Raw genomic sequence first — 21,419 nt, 5'->3', positions numbered from 1 at the left:
TAAGGTTTGATGTAGAAAGTGAGCTTTAAAGTAAAAATCCCTTGATTCCGAGAGACTGAATATACCAACACACAATGGCCGGACAAGACATGAAAACGGAACTCTTACCCACAACCTGCAACGACCAGACTGGGAAGTCAAGCCCCAGCTTCTGTAGCAGTCAGCCCCACTCAGGACTTGATTGATATCCACCAACTTCCTTCATTTTTGCCCTTTCTTTCAATTTAGGACCAAGCGGAGAAAGTCAAATATGCTCCCATCACCGATCACATAGGATGCCCCACTTGTATTTAGGTCCCCTCCAGCTCCCCCATGTCAACAGCCCCCTATCAGGGTATTCCTGAAGCTGAAGCTTTCTTCTTTTCTTTCTTTCTTTCTTTTTTTTTCCCCCACTGCAAAGCTTTCCAATTCCCCTGTCTACCTTTGTGTCTCTGCCAAATGCAAGTGACGGTGGCTGACTCCTTTGCTATAGCAGGTTCTGAATAGTCTTTGCTTGTTCTCATTTATTTGTTGGTGGTCTTCATTTATTCCCACAGTTCAAATCTTATGACTGTCGCTTATGAGTTACATAACTTTGTGCATATTCCTTAACCTCTGTGAGTCTTAGTTTCCTCATTCTAAAATGGAGATGTTTGAATCAAATCAGTTAATACAACACATGTAAAACTCTTAAAAAGTGTCTGGTACACTGTACGCCCATAATAGTGCTCAGAATTTTTATTCATTATAATTCTTTAGTTTTTAGACATGAGGAAACAAACTAGAGGGAATAAAGTTCTTCTTTGAAGTTCGCAGAAATGAAATGTCTGAGCTAAGTGGAAAATCTGCTGGATGAAGTCTCATGTTCTTTCTCCTACTTCAACCAACCTCTTCTTCGCACGCAGAACCCAATCAGCAAATGTATTCTGAATGAATGCATGAGAGAATAGGTAAATGAGTTTGCAGACTAAATTGTTACATAAGTTGCAGATGTAACTATGGGTAAGGGGAAGAATCATTCAATCAACCAAAAAACATATGTGTCTAGAATGAACTGGAGTTAAACTTTGCCTGGCAGTAAAATGATTTTGAAGGTGGAAAATGTATCAGAGATCATTTAGTCACATGATCTTCAAACTTTTTCAAACTGTACGACAATAGAAATTCAGAAAGGAAAAGTTTCAACAGTGATATCAAAATAGTAACAAAATCAAACCAAACTCTAATCATAGGTTTTTTTGTGGTCATAAATGAAAGACTGAGAGAAATGTTCAATTCTTTCTTAAACACCATTCTTCCTATAAATATTGGTTGTGGATAATTTACCACATGAACCATAATTTTCAGAAAATGGATAAATCATGACCAAAAATAAGAAGCCACTGATACACTTTAATGAGACTCATATGTTTTAGTTTGAATTCCCTTAGAAAAGGGTTTGCGTACAAGTAATTTATTTTAGAGACACTCCCAGATGATCTATCTGGTTGTGGGAAGTGAATTGGGAATAGGGGAGAGCCAATAAAAGGTATATTGATAAGCATAATGCTGTTATAGGCAACTGGGGATCAATTAAGTTGGGAAAAGTGAGAGACAGTAAGGAATAGTCTACAGAAGTGTTCCCATGAGGTGTGGGAAGGCTGAGTTTCAGTCCCTCTTGGATTGAGAGATAACTCCTGTGTACTTCTTGCTTGCATCCCTTACAAATGAGAGACTCTCTGATGACAACAGAACATCTCCAGTCAGAGAAAGACAGGAAGTTACAGGTGTTCTTGGGAATTGTTTGCAGTTAATCTCCGCAATAACAAGGGGCTAGGACCAGGGCAGGACAATGTCTGCTACAGTCTTAACTTGAAAAGAAAACAAAACAAAACAAAAATACACTGATGGAAATATGTGTTTTAGCTTTGTTTTTATCAAAATTAGTGCTATTATAAAAGGCAAATGTTAAACTGGAGAAAAAAATGTAAATCTGACAAAGGATTTTATCTCTCATACATAAATTATGTATAAGAGCTAAAAAAGAAAAAGAAAAAGAAAAAAAGCCTGGTAGAGAAACAGGTAGAAGTTATAAGAGCTAGTTCATAAAACATAGAATTGATTGGGTTAAAAATACTGAAAGGAGGTATTCATTATTCCATTAATCTAAGAAAATTTATTAAAATTTAGGTCTAGATTTTTCACATATGCTGTCAAGGATTCAGTAAAAAGGGACTTTCATACACTGCTGATGGATACAACCTTTGGAAAACAATTTGGCCATCTTTGTCACGGCTTTAAAATTCTTCATTCCTTTTGATTCAGTTATTCCATGTCTAAAAATACACCCTAGAGGGAAAAAAAAATGGGGAAAAAATTGCACATTTCTCCTTGAAGCATTTGGAATACTTTAAAACAATAAGTAATCTATGTAGACAATATCATGTGTATGTTTAAATATATTATAGATCTATATGAAATATAGTTTGAAGCACTTTGCAAGGAGTTTCAATAGTGTGGTGTGTGATTAATCTCATTTGTTTGAGACACAAAGTTTCAAAAGTTTCAAAATTCAAGGACACAAAGACTCAAAATTTCTTAACACATAAAACCTATAATACAACAGTGAGCGCTTGGAATGTACAAGTTACTGTCTTAACTACTTTTATACATGTAACTTACTCAGTCTTTTCAAGGGTCCAGTGATATACTAGTCTTACCATCCCTGTTTTACAGATGAATAAACTAGGGCCACTGAGACATTAAGTACGTTGTCCCAGATTTCACAGCTAGTAAATGGTGGAATTGGGATTCAAACCCAGGCAAAGTGGGTACAAAGCCTGCAGGACTCTCCATCAGTTTTTTACTACATTTTATAGAAGGTTCCTGAAAGGATAAAATGAACTAGGAATACTGCTAGGACCTGAGCAGCAGAAGCAACTTGTGACTTGTAACTGCTTAGCTCTCTCTCTCTCTCTCTCCCCCTCGCTCTCCTTCTCTCTCCTTCCTTCCCTCCCTCCCTCCCTGCCAGCCCCCTTCCTTTCCTTCTTCCCCAGTCTCCTTCTCCTCTTTGCCCACTATGAAGAGCCCACTCCACCAGGCTGTGCTACAGGGGAGAACAGGAATTTTGTGGGTGAGACCGCTTTTGATCGGTACGCACTCTGGTTCAATTCACGGCCACTCTGTAAAGCCAATTTAGAGCTCTCTGAGCTAAGAACTTCTACCCAGAGAAGGCACGGTTGTTATTAATGATACATTTATTAATGCTGTTTAATCTATTAATGATAGTTATTAAATATATTATGTTTCCATTGTTTGACACATATTCCCTTCCCTCACATGACTATTATAATGAAGGATGTAAGAGCAGACACTAAACTCCCATCTGTTTGGATTAAAGAGCCTTCTAGTAACACATTTCATACAAGATAGGACTGACCAGACAGACTTGGGTTCAGAGCCCATATTCCTAATGACTGGCTGACTTTGGGCACTTTACTGAGACTCCCTATGTGTATCTCCTTCTGCAAAATGAGAACATTCATAGTAAGGACACCATTGGTTACTGTGAGATTTAAAGAAAACGATACAGAGAATTTGGAAGCAAAACCATTGTTCTTCTTTTTTCCTTTCTTTTCTTTTCTTTTTTTTTTTTTAATAAATATATCTGAGGAGACGATGCTGTAATCTCTACTATACTACTAATAAATAATAAGCTCCCTCTGATCCTTTGCTATTGTTATCACTTTTAAAGGTAGAAAAGACCAACTTGCTTCCTTTCAGTTCTTGTGGCAGATGCAGACCTGGCCTACAAGACAGGACTCATTGCCCAGCAGCAGGAAGGCTGGTTAGCCAAAAACCTTCAGGTGCTACTTCCTTCAGGATCTGCCTCCACTTTGAAGTCAAGGTTACACTCTTCTCAGGCCAAACTCCAGCCAATGACCATGCAGGTCAATAGTAGCTGGCATCGGCTCTTCTCAGACTAGCCCTCAGGAAAGAGCTGAGAAAGGCCATAGGTCCTAGGATACGAGGACCTCGTCCCTTCTACCCAAGGTAGGATTCCTCTAGTGGGTAGTCTCTTTTCCAGAGCTCTTGTAGGACAGGAAGAGATTTTGTCATGTCTGACTCCAGATTGGATGACTCTCCCCACCCCCACCCCCATTGCCCATTTGTGTTCTGACCTTTGTTCTTCCTCAGGCATGACTCCTACTTGCATCTCAGCATCTGCTTCTAACCAGTTCGCTGCTTAATGCAGCTGGTGAAGACTGAGTTCATTCAGACCAAGGTTTCTTGGTTTTGGCACACTGATGTTCTGTGCTGTGGGGGTTATGTCCTGTGTATTCCAGGATCTTCAGCCATATCCTTGGTCTCAATCCACTAGATAAGAGTAGAACCCCCACCCCAAGATGTGACAATCACAGTTGTCTCTGGACATTACTAATGTCCCCAGTTGAGGACCACTGGTTAGGCAAATCTCTTCACTTTACTCATGAGGACACTGAAACTCAGAGAGTTAACTTTAGTTGTCCAAGTTTAGATAGCTAAACTAAAGGTAGAGCTGGACCTAGAATACAGGTTTCTGGGCTGTTTCTAATCTAGCTCTCTTTTTAAAGTTTGAATTAGAAAAACAGCATTTACAAGAAAAATAACATCATCCTCTGCTTACACACTGGACTAGCGATAGGTAACAAACTCCAGAACAAAAGGATCTTTGTTCTTTTTTCTTGTTGATCCCTCTATGAAGAAGGTTCTGTAACCCCTATCATATCACAGCCCTGAAAACTATAAAGTCCCTGTTCTTCCTGGTTTGCAAGGTAAGTTGCTTCTGTTCATTTGGTTGCTCATGGACACATTGGAAAGTCATCCAGACTCTTATGTGTGAAGCTGTAAATTGGCCTCCCTCTGACCAAACCGGTATCTCCTAAGTATCTATCAAGTACAGATGGGCCTCCTAGCTAAGCCATGCGTCCCTTGTAACAAGCGTTCTGCACATTCCACTCCCTTGACCTCCCCCACTGAGTTGTGGGCATTCTGTGTTTACATAACATCTATCCTGTGGCTTCTACAATCACAGCCTAAGCAATCTCTGTCCTTGTCATCTACTTGTCTGATTTTCCCTTCTGCCTTGTGAACTCCTTGAGCATGATGGCCTGAGGCTGTCAATATTTGAGGCCTAATTCCTGACTTCTTAACTCAGTAAATGTTTTGGTAATGAATGAATGAATGAATGAATGGTAAAATAAATGAAAGCTGCCAGATCACTCCACCTGGAAAATAATTATAAAAGGGAAGAAAAGGTTTTTTTGTTTGTTTGTTTTTATTTTTTCCTTATTCTTTAGGAGTTCCTTGCATTCCTTACACCAATGTTGACTATGTTTACAGGCAAAGTTAACAGGAAAGTGTCTTGAAACATTTCTGTGAAATCAAAAGTGTTTGCAAATGTTTAGCTCAGGTATTCAGTACCATGCTCATCTAAATGATTATGGGCAACTTTGTGTGATAACCTCTAACCTTAGCAGTAGCTCATATTTTTACCTTCTGAGATTTTAAAACTTGATTATGGGGTAATGAATTTGTAATGCTGCACTGGGAAATCTGTTGAATGACAAAAATAATTCAAATTCTTTTCATAAACCTCATTCTATCCATTGTCAGGCATTATTACAGAACAACAGTGATTACAATATCCTGGGGGGGATGGAAGGGTGGGAAAAAACCTCTGTAAAACAGGACTGTGCTTATTTAAATATTGTTTATCCAGGTATTTATTATAATAAGATAATGATCTTACTGTGAATTAGCTATTAAGTGAGATGTTCTGGTTGTCTGTAAGGTTTAATTCTATATCTAGAAATAATCTTGGGATGTAGTCACTGTAACAGCTAATGAATAAATATGAAGCTTATTTTCAAGCCATTTACACATTAGGAAATTTAGGGTTTAGCCCTTATTGTTGTATCACATTCAATATGAAATTTTATGCAGGCTTTGTCTTGATAAGTGAAATGATTTGCATGCATCAATCCCAGCAAGAAAGATGAAGGTTTAGCATTTCTCATTTATTAATGCTGATATTTAATTTGAGTTTTCGCTTGCAAAGGCAGAGTATTTCTTTGGTACAATTAGTGTAGATCTCATTGCTTGAATAACAATGTGTATCCATCAAACATTATTTATTAAGCAATGATATTTACTTAGCACTGTGCAGAATGTTGGAGCATAGGGGCATAAAATAATTTCAAATACGATCATGACTGTCAGAAGCATTATACTCTCATTGAGAAGATGATGCACATACAGAGGGTGCCAAAAAAATGTGTACACATTTTAAGAAAGGAAACTATTAAAATTGTAATACTCAATATATACTGATAACAAAAGAGGAATACAAGTCAAGCTTGACTTCTTCAGTTACAAGAAGTGCTCAAAGTGGTTACCATCAGGGTCCAGACACTTCTGATTATGGCAAACTACTGCTTGAGCAATGCTGACCAAAGTGTCCACTTGTATACATTTTTTGGCACCCCCAGTGTGTATATGTATATATATACATATGTATGTATATATTATATACATACACATATATGATGTATATATATATATATAATATATACACACATATTATATATATATATATATATATATATATAATTTGTATATTATATATAGATACACACACACACATATGTATTCATATATATACTGTGTTTTCCCAAATATAAGACCTAGCCAGACAATCAGCTCTAATGCATCTTTTGGTGCAAAAATTAACATAAGACCCAGACTTATTTTACTATGAGACCAGGTCTTATATAATATAAGACCGGGTCTTATATTAATTTTTGCTCCATAAAACGCATTACAGCTGATTGTCTGGCTATGTCTTATTTTCGGGGGAAAATGGTGTATACACACACACACACAAGAGAAAAATTCTGAGATGTTCTAAATTAAATTGTAACAACTGGAGAACAAGAGAAATAGGTGGGAATAGTTAACCAGTTCAAATTGTGGGCCAACTAACCAAAGACTGCTCACATTTCTGAATGGGTGTTCGAGCTGTGAATCAACATCCAGGCATCATTCGCTGACCATTAGACGCTTCCTCAACCTGCATACACATGAGCTATTGCCTATAACTAATCAAAATTAGGAAATATTCATTCCTTATAGACTGTGTAGCTATCCTAGAACTGCTCCAACTTCACCTTTTCCCGCCCCCTTTCGCCGTTGTAAATTCTTTCAAAACAACGTACATCTTTCTTCTCTAAAACAGAACCAAAGAGCACCTGTCGACTCCAGGATGGCAGACACATTGCCTTCTCCACGTGCTTCTGCTGGTGGTTTAGCTTTCAAGGACCTAGTCCTTCTCTGGCTAGCATATGGTTCAATAAACCCTTCATTTCAGAAACGCTTTCAGCAGTGAAAGTTTTATATATATACACAAAAGTGTTCATTAATATTTGTATTGGAACTCAAATGTTTCTGGAGTCAAAGAAGTATATGATCAAGAAGGGACAATGCACAATGACATGCATGTTTCACAAGGAGAGTATTGTTTATTGGGGAAGATAGTTATCGAAAGAGTAACACTTAAGACTTTTTTTTTGATATACTCAGGTATGGCTAACATCCAACCTGTATTCGTGTAGTCTTATACTGGTTGTTCTGTTCTGAATGATGTCTGTTCTGATGGGACCAGTGTCTGCTTTGATTCGTCATTGCCCGACTGACTATTAAATGTTTTTATTATCACCTCTGTGAGGCTGCTCTGAGAGCACAGGGAAGCATCCCCTGAGATTTTCATTCACTGCTGCTTCTTCTACCCTCCCCCAATCAACCTAAAAATATGGCTGAGTTTTCATAGATCCAAAGGTTGATGCCTGGATTGGATCAGAGCTGTGCAGTCTGATTCTGTGACCACAAGACACATGTGGCCATTGAACACTTGAAATGAAGCCTGTTCAAACTGAGATGTGCTATAAGAGTAAATAGCATATCATAGTTTAAAGACTTAGTAGAACTTAAATTGGCTCATTAATTATGTTCTCTGGATTACATGCTAAAATGATACTATTCTGGATATATTGAGCTAAATAAAATATGCCATTGAAATAGAATATATTTATTTCTTTTTACCTTTTTTAACGTGGCTATAAGAAAATTTGAAATTACACATGTGACTCACATCGTATTTCTATGTTAAAACGTGGTTTTAGACATAAGATTTGATAACAGTTATGTTTAAATTGTAGTTTTGCAAAATGAGATCTTGTCATGGGAGATGAGTTATCCAAGAACACAGAATGCAGTGATATTTTAAATAAGCCTGTGGTCTGAGCTTGCTGTCTATTGTATTCTCTCACATTCAACATTACTTTTAAGGTTAGCCCTTATGGTCTTCAGATGAAAACACATTAATATAAAAACTGTGTTGGAGATATGAAACTGTAGCTCTTGAACATTGATCATAAAATGTTTTATAAAGAAAAAGAAAACTGGAATTATAAGTGTTTATCTGCTTCTTGGTATTTTCTCTTATCACGGGTTTCAGGAAATATCCAATATAAACCCTTCTGATCCCTTAAGGAAAAACAAACTTCAGATACTTAACAATTCTGTGGTTATTAGGTTGGGTAAATGGAAGGAACCAGACAGTCAAGTAACCTAAAACTGCAGATAACCCCAAATTTCATTATAAGTTTGTGATTTCATAGGCCTTTTGGGGAGATGAGGTCACAGAGTTTTCCTTCATGATTATTTATTATGTATTTATAATTGAATGCAATCTTATATTCTAGACCCATATCCACTCACTACTAAGTGTGTGGGCTATCAGCATTTTAGTGCTAGCATACAAGTTAGAAAAATATTGAAACATGATATATAAATAATAAAATCCATGTAAGTTTGTTTATAGTATGCTTATTTAAATAAAATGAGATGGAATACCTAAATTTAAGACCCATGTTGTCCTCAAAGATGAAAAGGAAAGAAACATTCAGAAATACCATGGAAGGCTCTTTAGAACAATTGAAAAGTGCGATGTGAGGAATTGTGCTCATCTGAGATTAGCAGAACCCACTCCTCAGCAACGATAGTGGCTTTCATCCAAAAGAAGAGAAGCAAAACTCCCTTTTCAGAAAAGGTGAAAAATATGAAACCCAAGGTAGTCACGGAGGGATCACCGTGGTCAAATACGCTAAACAGGAATAGTGTAAACTCCCTGCTCTGATTCTGGTTTTCAGGAGGTCTTTATCCATTGGTCTCCATGTCCAAGTTTAGGGGAAAATTATAAAATATATCTGTCTTAAGGGGTCATATCTTTTGGGTCATGATTTAGATAACAGGACATGTTTTTAGGATTACTAGTCACAGGCTTCATAGTATCTTAATAACATAATTCCCCTCAAGTGTGTTAAATTTTTGGCCTCTTTGTTCATAGCCCATCCTATGTGTAAGTAACCAAACTCAACAATCTTTTCTAAGGTATTAAACCAAAATTATTCAAGATAATCAGAGTCTGAACACCATGCAAAACCAGTGCCAAACTGGATGCATGGAGCCTGAAGACAGTTCTGAAAGGAGGCCTGATAGCCATCTTTACTGTTGATACATTTTTCATGTAGTAAAGGGGAAGATCTGTCTTGCATTGTTTCTGATGGCAAAATCATATCTAGTAGAAGTAAATTATAGGAAGGCAGGTGTTGATGAAACTTGAAAGAAGAAAATGGAACAAAACAAACACACTTTGTGATAGTTGGAGCTGACTCAAATCCAGAAGTCGTCCTCATGAGGTTCCTTTACTAGTTCTCAAGGTTGCAGTGGAGGGAATTTCTAGTGTAGGAGGTTAAATTACATAATCCCGAGGGTTCCATCTGACCCTGCCTTCTATGTTTCTCGGATTTCATGAAACCAAAGGCGAGGATGGGACATATATTGATTCAGAAGAACCCAGAGAGGCATGAGCAACTACAGAAACATATCAAATTGTCTTGCAACCTGCCATAAAAGATTTATGCTGCTCCCTTAAGAGCAGCCCGAAAGTTAAAATTGTTCAGTCTTCATTCTCCAGGTTGGCCTTTTGATCTACCTGAATTCTTGACACAGAGTTTTTGGGGCCATTGGATCTACTTTAAATTTCTAACACAAGGGAGTTGTCATGCAATAAAAGTTCTCTCTAAGTTACATTTTATTCTATAGGATTTGTGTTTATTTTTCGTGAATGCGGGTTTAACAAATTCTGGGATTTGTGTTGGTGAGATAGAGGCACAATTGTTTTAGTGACATCTAAATCCATGTTATTATATTTTAAAGGTTTTATTCATTATCTATCCATCCACCGTCCATCCATCCATCCATCCATCCATCTATTATTGCTTTGACTGTATACATGACCAGTGTGTAAATATCCTGCCTGCACTTCTCTTCAAATTCAGAGATTTTGGACTGATTTCTTTGTTAAGGATAACCTGCTATGAATCTTTTTTTTTTTATAGGTTAGAAACATATTCTGTGTTTCAATAAGGTATATTTGGATATTCAAAAGCTGTGTGGTTGCATCTAAGGAGAGAGAAAAAAAGCTTTTTCAGTAAATATCCATTGAGTTCATACATACCCACTTTGTTTCAGATGCTGAACTTGGCATTGAAGATCGAATGGTGAAGAAGTCAGACACAGCTGTCTTTGAGGTGCATATAGCCCTGCAGCTGGGGATAATATAAGGCCAGTTGTGAAAATGCTGTGATAGTGGAAGATGCTGATACTAGGGAGATCAGAGAAAGGGAAACTGACCTAGATGTAGTGAATTAGAAAGCGACGTGATGTTGAGAACAAGTGTTAGTAAGAAGAGAGAAGAATGAGAAAGCCATGCTTAACTGGTTTTCCAGATACTCTACTATCTTATTTCTGTCCTAACTTCACACCCATAACCGCAGCATATCTGTGTTTTTCCTGGGGCCTAAAGGTCATAAAATTAGGCTTTCTTTAAGAGAGAAAAAAACAACAAAACAAGCCATACATTTAAATTTAAATGTTATAGTTAAATACAAAATTGAATACAAAGTCAAGTAATTATTTCAAATGAGAAAATTAAATGCAAGAAAACACTGAAATTTCAGAGATTCAGATTCTTCTCTTCTGAATTTTTTGCAGACCATTTTCCAGAAATGCTTTTGTAGATGAGCTTCCCAATTGCAACCTGACTTTCCCTTCCCACCTAGAGTAGTCTCTGACTCAAAGTAACTTTTAGAACTGGCAGCGTACTTTGCAAGTGAGGGGTCTTGATGCTTCATTAAACATAAAGTAAACCCAGCTTACCAGTTACCCCGATTTAGAGGTAACACAGTAACACAAGGCACAAGTCCTGCCTTATCTGTGCTATGACTTCAGAATTTGCTGCAAATATTTAGGAAAAAATCATACTTCAGTTACGCAGGTTATAGTACAGGTTCTCATTTTGACACCCCTGAGATTGAATTCTGGTTCTACCAGTTATTAGCTGTGTAAATTTGGCCACGTGAATTAAAGTCTTTGAGACACAGTTTTCTCATCTATGATATAAAGATAATAATGATACCCACTATTTAGAATTCTGACAAAAATGTAATCACCATTATAATCACATCATCATTGCACTATCATTGTGTTTTTAAATACGTTTAACCCTAAAGTTAAGGAAAATGTCAAGATTGGCAAATGTTAATATGTAAGGAAATAAGGATACACAGAATTTATAAACCAGTATTATAATCCTACCTAAATCCAGACAAACGTCACAGTCAGCAAAGCATCTCCATGTCTCTATCTCATCTGATTTCATCTGATTCTTTCTGCCAGGACTGCTGTTCACCTAGGACCCCGTGGGTATTTGATGCCAGCATCTATTTTGATTGGACAGTGTCCCTGCCATACTAGTTGTTGGGTATTTTGAATATCGTTCTTCAGAAAAATATAATAGATTTTACTGTTAGCTTAAAAAAATAAAAGTTCAATGTGAAGACTGAAACTGAATAGAATCACCTGCCCAAACACCCATAGGTCACAAGAGAGATGGGTCACACTGATTAAAAATAAATGAACTGTTCAGCAAGTCCAGTGCTCATTCCACAAAATCAAAACTCAGTAGTTGTTTGGACATTCAGTCTAACTTCACATCCTCTTCTAATTAACAATGAAAGTTAAATCAATTAGGTAGGGTTAATTTCGTAGTTATTCTAAACAACAATATTTACATTTAGATCACTTATATGCAATCCCCAAAGGAGACTTTTTTTTTTTTTTTTTTTGCCAAGGCACAAATCTTCTTTATGGAGGGGTAACACTGATACATAAGGGGAAAGTCCTTATCTGGTAACGGTGACCACGTACCCGAGATTTCATGTCCCAATTCAATTCCTTAGAATGTACAGTGCATTTTGTGTAATTTTGAAGTAATTTTTAGTTTGTTTTTTTCTGGTGGAACAGTTGCTCCTGGAAAAAGAACCAAATCTTACAGTTGGTGATAAAATGAAGCGCTCTGGAAAATATTGTTCTTAGCAACAATTAAAGCTATTATCAAAGGAATTAAATGTCCTAGCAACATTGAGAATATGGTGTGGTTGGTTGGGTTTATTATAAGAGATATAATATCCACTGTTTCCATAATTAGTTCAATGTTAAGTGACAGAGAGTATCATGGGGAGAGATGTTAGCTTCTGTATCATAGTTAGAAAAGTAAGTTTATTCAACAGAGATTTAGATGAAACATAAATATTTATAGAGCAGAAAAGAAATATAAGTGGCAGATGAAATTTCCTCATCAATGTGCCAAGTGGTGCAAACCAATCAGAATTTGAAACAAGAATCCAAAATTATCATTGGAGTTTATTGTGAGTACAAAGGCTGATTGAAACACAATAAAGTATGTTGTTTATAGGGAAGCACATGAGAGCTGATGAAAGGTCAATCCTTATTCCTATGGCAGTTAAAACAGACTAATGGCAGTTAAAGTAGACTTAGGGTGGGCCTACGAGGAAAAGGAATAGTGCTGGAGAGGGAGGGGACATGGAAAAAAAAAGCTTTCCTTTTCAAATGGCTGTCTAAAGAGTCCCAAAACCAAGCCCATTGTCTAAAGCAGGGAAAAATGAGTCTCTGTAATTTTTTTCTTTGACTTTGAAAATGAGACTGCAAAACATTTGCTTTCCCTCTTCTAATATTTTTGGTTTATTGTTGAGTTAATAAAAGGAAAACTCTTTGCTTGAGTTTCTAGCAGGCTGCCTTCTGATCTCTTAAAAATTCATTCAAGCATAGTACGTGATAATTGGCTTTTCTGAATTCTGTGTGGGGATAGTGACTAGGAGAAAGGCAGGCAGAATGCATTCGTTCATTTGTTTATTTTTTTCCAGCAATATAATAAATAAGCTTAAAGGAAATCTACCAAGGAAGTGGCTTGACCCCATTTCAAAAGAGGGCAACCCAAAATGAACCACCTGTTCAGGATTTATACATGCCTTTAAAAACACAACCACCATCAGATTTTGAACGAGAGGTACAGAGGTTAGTGCATCAAATGAAGGATCAAACTGAGGAACGAGCTCTTAGAAGTGACCATGTGATGCTCTGTCCGCTCCTGTTACTCCTCTTCTTTCAAGACAAAAAAAAAAAAATTCAATTCATCGAGCCCTGTAGTTTCTACAGCTTTTCTACACAGTACATTGGCTTTGGGACAAATATAAATTAGAAGCGAATGGAGGAAAGAAAAACTCTCTACTCTCTTTTTCCTTGGTCTGTTATTTTAAAAATATGAGATAGAACTTTAACTTACAGCTGAGAGTTCTCCAAGATTCAGTTTCTCCTCACCTTACCCTAGTTCCCTCTCTCATTGTAGATTGATGATGCTGAGTGACCGAGCTTTGCTCACATATTGGTACAAAAAGTAGAGAAATATACAAAGATTTTGTCCAGCAGGAGTTGGGATGGAAGAGAAATTCTGGTTTTAGAGACAAGAGAAATACAGTATTAACATGTGCCTCCACCCCCACCCCCAAGCTTCCTTTATAGCCATTATTTGTGTGTAGGTCATTTAAAATGTATGTATTTGAATCTCTCTCTCTCTCAAAAGCAAATGACCATGCATTGGTCAAGGACATATTGATTTGAAAGATGGGCAGATAAAGATACGTTCATCAAGCACAACCATTTTATTATTTTAAAAATTGGTCTCTGCAGCTATAGAAAATATCATGTGTGATTTACTGTACAAGGAAATGAGCAGAAGTAAGTGTACCACATTTGGATGCCAATTGTCATTTATAAATGTATTTATTACTAACAGGATCTTGTAAATTAGATCAGTGTCATCCGAATTACCTGGGGATTTTTGAATACTTAGTATATCTCAGGCTGATCTCTCAAAATGTTCTGATCAATCAATTCGCTGGGAGGATCCAGACCTGTGTATTAATTGAAAAAGAAAAGAAAAAGAATTCGGATCATTGTAATACATGCCCAGAACTGAGAGTCACTGATAAGCCAACTTTTTCACAGCTGGGTAATTGTTTTAAGTAGCTATTGCTACATAGTAGAGTACACAAACTTAGGTGCTTAACACAACATATATTCATTAGCACACAGTCCTGTGGAGCAGAAGTCAGGCACAGCTTAACTGGTTCCCCTGCTCTTTGTGCAACAAGGCTGCAGTCAACATGTCTGCTGGGCTGTGTTCCTTCCTGAAGCTCGAAATCTTCCAAGCTCTCGTGGTTGTTGGCAGACTCCCTCACGATTGAAGGAATGAGCTGTCAGCTGAGGGTGGCACCCCACTTTTTGAGGGCACCACCATTCCTTGCCAGAAGGCCCTTCCGTGGGCCTTCTCACGGACCACCTTACTATATGGCAGTTTGTGCCATCCAGCACTTGGTACAATCAACTAGGATACAGGCTTCAGTCATGTAACGTAATCACAGAGGAAATTTTCCCATCACCTTTGCCCTGTTCTACTGACTAGAAGCAAGATTCTGACCATGCGCAAGGGAAGTGGATTATATAAAGATCTGACTCCTTGGGGGATCTCCTCAGAGTTTGTCCACCACAGGGGAGTTAGTTTCAAGGAGATCAGTTAAGTAAGTTTATATAACTAATTGGTGGAACATGGATTTTCTTATTAGTCGGGTGGTCTTTCAATAGAAAAACAAGTAAAAATGAAATCTTTTTTTTCCTTTTTTTTTTTAAATGCAGCATTCAGGATTAAATGCTGATATAGTGAACATGTGTTTCTGTGTTCTGAGATCTTCATAGAACGTGAAAACACTAATTAATGAGTACTCATTTTAATCTTACCCATGTAGGGACAGTGTGAAAAAATATTAAATAGTTAATTTACAAAGAGCCTCTGGCCCTAACATATGGTAGAAGTTTGGAAAATACTAATGTCTGCTAAACTCTGATTTTGGTGGTGAAGGCAACCACATTATAAATAGTTTCAATGGTGCCTGGAATCATTCATGTGCTAAACATTTTGGCCCAAAGGAAAATTGAATATTTGGTAAAAACCTTGGATGGCAATGTAAATTGAAGATGCTTCTTCATTCTTTGCATTTTCATAGTTTCTTAATTTTGAAATAGCATTTCATAACTACGTGGAGTCCCCTCCAGAGGAAGGTGGTGATTTTAACTGACCCCTAGCTAAGACAGAACATGCAAGTCTAAAATTTAGTCGATTACCATCTGTTTCTAAATCTCTAAACTCTCCTAATTTTTCAGTTGGGTAGTTCTTTCCAATATCTTTTTTTATGTTTAATTTAAAGTTACTTAATCTTGACACACCAATAACAACCATGGGCATATGTGGAATGTATTTGGGGAAATATCAGTTTTTCTGTTGCATTATTAGTGCACTTAAATACAGATACTATGATTATAATTAGTTATAATTCTCCTCTTGCCTCAGGAACAGTTTCTAAAGCTATTTCACCTAATTTAATTAAAATCATTTTTGAGACATTGCACAAACTCAGGTATGCCAAAGCAATATTGCCAGATTTGTTTTATATATATATTTTAATGGAATATAATTTTGTAGTCACAACTGATGCTTCATTATCTCAGTCATGACCTGCTTTCTTTACTAGATAAAGATAACCCAGCTAAAGGTAGCTAGCATCCTACAGCATGTGTATCCTCACCCTGTATATTTTTATATCTTCACTCCATATAACTCTATCTCTAATGATACATATTATTTTCCATGCTTTTTATTTACACAAATTTTATAGATGTACTTTTTCAACTTGCTTTTTTGTGCCCAATATTATATTGTGAAATTTTGCATAGTGAGTCAGGAGGAGCTGGTTCATTTACTTTGTTTGTTGAATGGTAGGATTTTATTGTATAAGTATACTATCAATTACGTATCCACTCATTAATTGAAGGGCATCTAATTGTTTACCATTACTCACAAAAAAATGCTTTGGTGTACATTGTTGTAAAAGTCTCCATGTGCTTATGTGGAAATGTTTCTCCAGGAATGTTGTGTGAATGTGATCCACAGAAAGAAATACATTCTATCTTAGGACCAAGGACCAGCACATGTGCATACATACCTAGTGTGTGTGTGTGTGTGTGTGTGTGTGTGTATGGAAATATGCTTACCTTTACCTTTTCTACACACACACACACACACACACACACACAGACACCAAAACATATGATTAAAATTTTCTCTGTTATTTCGTATTCTATTTTGTTTTGGGTAAATTAAAGATGGTAAAAATCCACTAAATTAATTGGTCAATCTCTTCACAGGTTACATTCAGCACTTTGAAAAATGATGCTGTAAGTTTTATACCTAATAGGGGAACTGTTATAGAAAATGGGCATCTTCAACTTCCTGATATTGCTAAATTGCTCTTTAAAGAGTTTGAAAAATTTTTGCTCCCACCAGTAGTATGTTCTGTTTTCTTCTCATTTCTCCACATCATATATATATATATACATATATATATATATATATATATATGTATACATATGTATATATATTATACATATGTATATATGTATATATATATGCACACATACATATATATACACATATGTATATACTCTATATCCTGCATATATACAATTAATTTTTATATCTATTATATATATATGTATATATATAGAGAGAGAGAGAGAGAGAGAGAGCGAGCGCGAGAGAGAGGTATAATTGTCAAGTGAAAATTGTGTATATTTAAGATGTATAACTTGGTGTTTTGAGATATTCATACATTGTGAAATGATGACCGCAATCAAGTTAATTAACATATCCATCACCTCACATAGCTACCGTCTCCTTCTCTTTCTTTCTTTCTTTTTTTCTAATTAAGACCATTTAAGATCCGCCCTCTTGACGAATTTCACGTATACACTACAGTATTGTTAATGGAACTTACTGATCTTGCATAACTCAAACTTTGTAGGCTTTGACCAACATCTCACTTTCCCCAGCCCCCAGGCCCTGACAACCACCATTCTACTCTTTGCCTCTATGTTTTTAACTATTATAGATTCTACATATAAATGAGATTATGCAGTATTTGTCTTTCTGTGCCTGGCTTATTTTAGTTTTCTCAAACAGGCCGTGTCTGGATTCAGAGAGATGATGTGAGAGGCTGAGATTCTTTGAAAGAATCATAGTAGGTGTCGGTAAGTCTCATTACTCTGAAAATGTGCACAAGCCTTATAACACAACGGGAAATACAATGTGGAATTATCTATATGTGGGTGGCAGATATTTCTTTAGATGGGCTTCCACTCTCATGCCTAAGAACAAAAAAGACACAGCTCTGGGTTCTTCTCAACATGCAGATTGTTTACCGAAGTCACTGAAGCCACCAAATTCAATTTTTTTGCCAAGAATAAAAAAGGGGAGGTTTCAGGAATCTATATTCATTCACTTATAGCCTTCATATCCTGAATATATTTTGCATGGTTTATTTGCTGCTATGTTATTAAACCAAATTGAAAGCACCCTTTCAGAAGTCAAATAATCAGTCTAACCAAACTGCAAAACCAAATGGACTTTATGTTTCCTGACTTAGTTATTTCGGACTATTTGTTTTTTGTTCCTTAATGGTTTGGAAGAATCTGTCTATAAAATTAGTAGGCTTGATTTTTATTTGGACAGGGGGATTGTAAGGGAGTCAGGAGGTAGGTCGTAGTGGCCATTGGAGAGAATATTATTTACTACCTATTCAGTTTATTTAATGGGTACTGTTTATTCAAGTTTCTGTATATTATTTAGTTAGTTTTGGTATTTAATGTTTCTTTAAAATTCTCTTTTAATAGGCTTTCTAATATTTCGGTATACAAGTATTCATGGTACTCTACTACAACTTCTAAATATAAATTTATTTCTAAGCATAGCCTGTTTTCATTCAGACTATTGTTGTTTCTATAAATTATTTCAAAGGTTTTCTTTCCATTATTTGTCTTTTCATGGAACCTGCTATATTTTTGCTGAAAAATCTCTGTGATCCCCTTGTCACTATTGCTATTTTCTTTAATTTCTACTTTCATCCCAAACTTTTATTTCTCCTTTTAAAAAAAATCTAACTTCTTTAGTGAAATGCAAAGCCCACTAATATATTATATTTCTTGTTTTATAATGTATGTATTCAAGGCTTGAATCGTTATAAAAGGTAGTCCAGTCATTGCATTCCTTAAGTGTTAAAAGTAGACTGTATTCAGTGTCACTCAGTTCCAATATTTCATAATATCTATAATTATAACTTCTCTTATTTTTACATGAATCATTTAGTTGAATCAAGTGTTGTGTATAAGTCAGTTCGATTGTTTATTCATTGGGTTCAAATTTATAAACTTGATGTTTTGATCAGACAAAATCATCAGGAGGATTAGAACTAGTTTTAGTTTTTCTGAAAAACTCTGATTCCTTTATGGTTATTGTTTCTACTTTTCCTAGTATTTGCAATCAATGTTTTTTTCTGTATGTGACTGAGGTGTGTTAAATCTTCACTGTATATGGGATTGTCTCTTCTCCTTCTGTCATCTTTAGCTTTATATACTTTGGTGCCATGTTGTTATTATGTGCATTCACATTTAGACATGCTATCCTTTCCAGCTGTGTGGAGATTAATAGAGATTTCCTCTTGCTGCTAGAGCCTTTTTCCTGGCTCTGTTCAGATATGCATCTTTTTATTTAGCTCATCCCGGTGCCTAATTTTTTCCCTTCATTTCTCACATCTGGCAGTTCTTCCTCCACCTTTTTTCCTTCAGAGCTGTGTGTTTGTTATTGTTATTGGCTGTCTTAGATTCATATCCAACATATCTGTTCTGAAATGGAAGGTGTGTCTAGATTGGTTCCATCTGTCATGTATCCAGAATCAGAAACCAAACAATAATTACTTACGCAAAGCAAGGACTTACATGCTAACTAAATACATTTTATTTATTGTCTCTCATTCCAAACAAAACAAGACAAATAAAAAGCCATATTGAACTTCTATTTTTAGGAGATCTAGTTTACTAAATTATTTCAGAACTACTTCTTTCTCACTACTGTTACCATTACCAGCAACATCCCCATTACTACTTCTGCTAATAACCATAGCTGGTCTATATTTATGGACTACATACTCTGTGTTAGCTCCCTTTAAACTGCTATATGTGTATTAACTCCTCATTTCATCCTCACACAAATACTATGAAGTGAGTGTTATCATTATATTTACTTTACAGATAAAAAGGACTAAGGCATTGGGGTTAGACAACTTGCCTGAGATTACTTAATCATTGAATAGCAGAAGCAGAATCTGAACTTCGATGACCTGGCTCTGAAGCCCTGATCCTTACCACAACCAGACCATACTGAGACTCAAGCAAGAGAAGTCACTACCCTTGGCTCCATCCTTTAAAAAGATGCAAGCAGCATTTTTCCATCCAATTCTCTTTTCACAGACATGGACGTCATAGAGCTAAGGACATGCGCCCACCTATATCCCCAAACACCTCTAGACCATGCCTTAGTGTTAATTAAGACCTGGAATTCCCTACCTGAACTGTTTCTCAGGGTCTGCATGGGTCTCTTCCGTTGGTGTATCCCCCTGAGAGCAGATATCACTATTGCAGTGTGTACCTGTGAGATCAAGGGTGGCTTTGTGTAGGGTATAGCATTGCAGCTTGGACACGCAGACTAGCGTGTCAACATGCATTCATATGAAGTCCCTATACAAAGCTGGACTTAACTGGTAGGAGGGCATGGGGGTGGGCTGCTGGGCCCCAAGACTGCCTCAGCTTGTGCTACCCTGTACCAGTAGAAAACTCCAAGGCATTTGATAATTCTAAGTTTGAAAATAACCTTGTAGGCCATCCTGAAGGTGATAGATTAGCTTTATTTAACAGGGTGTTAGCTTGATTTGTAACTTTGATGTATTCCGTCATTTGAATTTGAGCTTCCATTCATTGGGTGGCTGCAAATGCTAAGAGTCAGCCTGTGTAATGCACATGCTGCCCATTTAAAGACTTGCCTATAACATGGATGCTTCATTACTCCTTCCTTCCACCAAATTTAAATAAATGACTCTGGAATGTAGATTCCTGTTGTTCACTGAGGAAGTATTTTTGCTCTCTGAGAAGTCCTGGTTTCTTCAGTTTTGGGGTTGGGATTGTGTGTGACAACAGAGGTTATATTTGACACATACTATTAACAGTGAAGCTCAGAGGGTTACTATTCATCAGCATGTTGCCCAACAGAGTCAGAGTATATGACATTTAGTAGGCATTCCAAAAACGCTTCTGGATAAGTAAAAAATAATAACCACCATTAATTTACGATGTATCATATGTCAGAAGTAGTGCTTTTTGCTTTACATAGGTTATCTCATTTAATACTGACAACAATCCTTTTAGTTGAACACCATGACTATACCTTTTTACAGATGAAGGAACAACCCTGAAAGTAACTATCTCAAGGTGAAAAAGTCAGTGATTGGCAGCCTAGATTTGAACTAAGACTATATGACTTAATAATAAGTGCAGATGATTATAATATTATTTTGCCTCCCAAAGAATGAATAAATGAAAAAAAAAGCCATTATTTTTCTTAAAGTCAAGCTTATTCTGAAAACCTAGTTGAAACAGTTGTGGACTGTATATAATCATATGCCCTGAACTTCTTATTTTAATGCATTTCTAGGCGGGTGGACTTGAACATCTACTAGAGCACTGTAAGCCTGTTTAAATTTAGATTTAATTTCAAAACTTATTAGGAAATAGATAGTGAGAATGAATGAAAGAAAGATATATAGTGACATCCGTTCCTTTTTTGAAATCAATATATTAACACATTTGTTATTGAGTTATATGAATTGTGATTATTTATCATGTCTCTGATTGAAGGCACCAGATAGGATATTGCCATTATAAATATAATAATTCAGTTCTTGATTGTATGTTTATGTCAAAAGTCCCATTGAGATTTGGAA

The 21,419-nt window shown here is 36.3% G+C and overlaps 1 protein-coding gene across 14 annotated transcripts in view; it reads left to right on the top strand.

Annotated features, from left to right (window-relative positions):
• LRRC4C (leucine rich repeat containing 4C) overlaps positions 1-21,419 on the top strand; it is a 1,074,501-nt gene that overhangs the window by 587,600 nt on the left and 465,482 nt on the right. Inside the window, exon 4 of one of the 14 annotated variants that reach the window (XM_074336232.1) lies at positions 17,552-17,619. The exons of the other annotated variants lie outside the window; for them this stretch is intronic. The gene's annotated coding sequence lies outside the window, so the exon portion shown is untranslated. The remainder of the gene's footprint in view (positions 1-17,551; positions 17,620-21,419) is intronic. 14 annotated transcript variants of the gene reach the window in all.

Source organism: Rhinolophus sinicus, linkage group LG06, assembly GCF_036562045.2.
Source record: "Rhinolophus sinicus isolate RSC01 linkage group LG06, ASM3656204v1, whole genome shotgun sequence".
Lineage (NCBI taxonomy): Eukaryota > Metazoa > Chordata > Mammalia > Chiroptera > Rhinolophidae > Rhinolophus > Rhinolophus sinicus.
The sequence above is the reverse complement of the archived record's forward strand: the minus strand, read 5'-3'. Positions and strand labels throughout refer to the sequence as shown.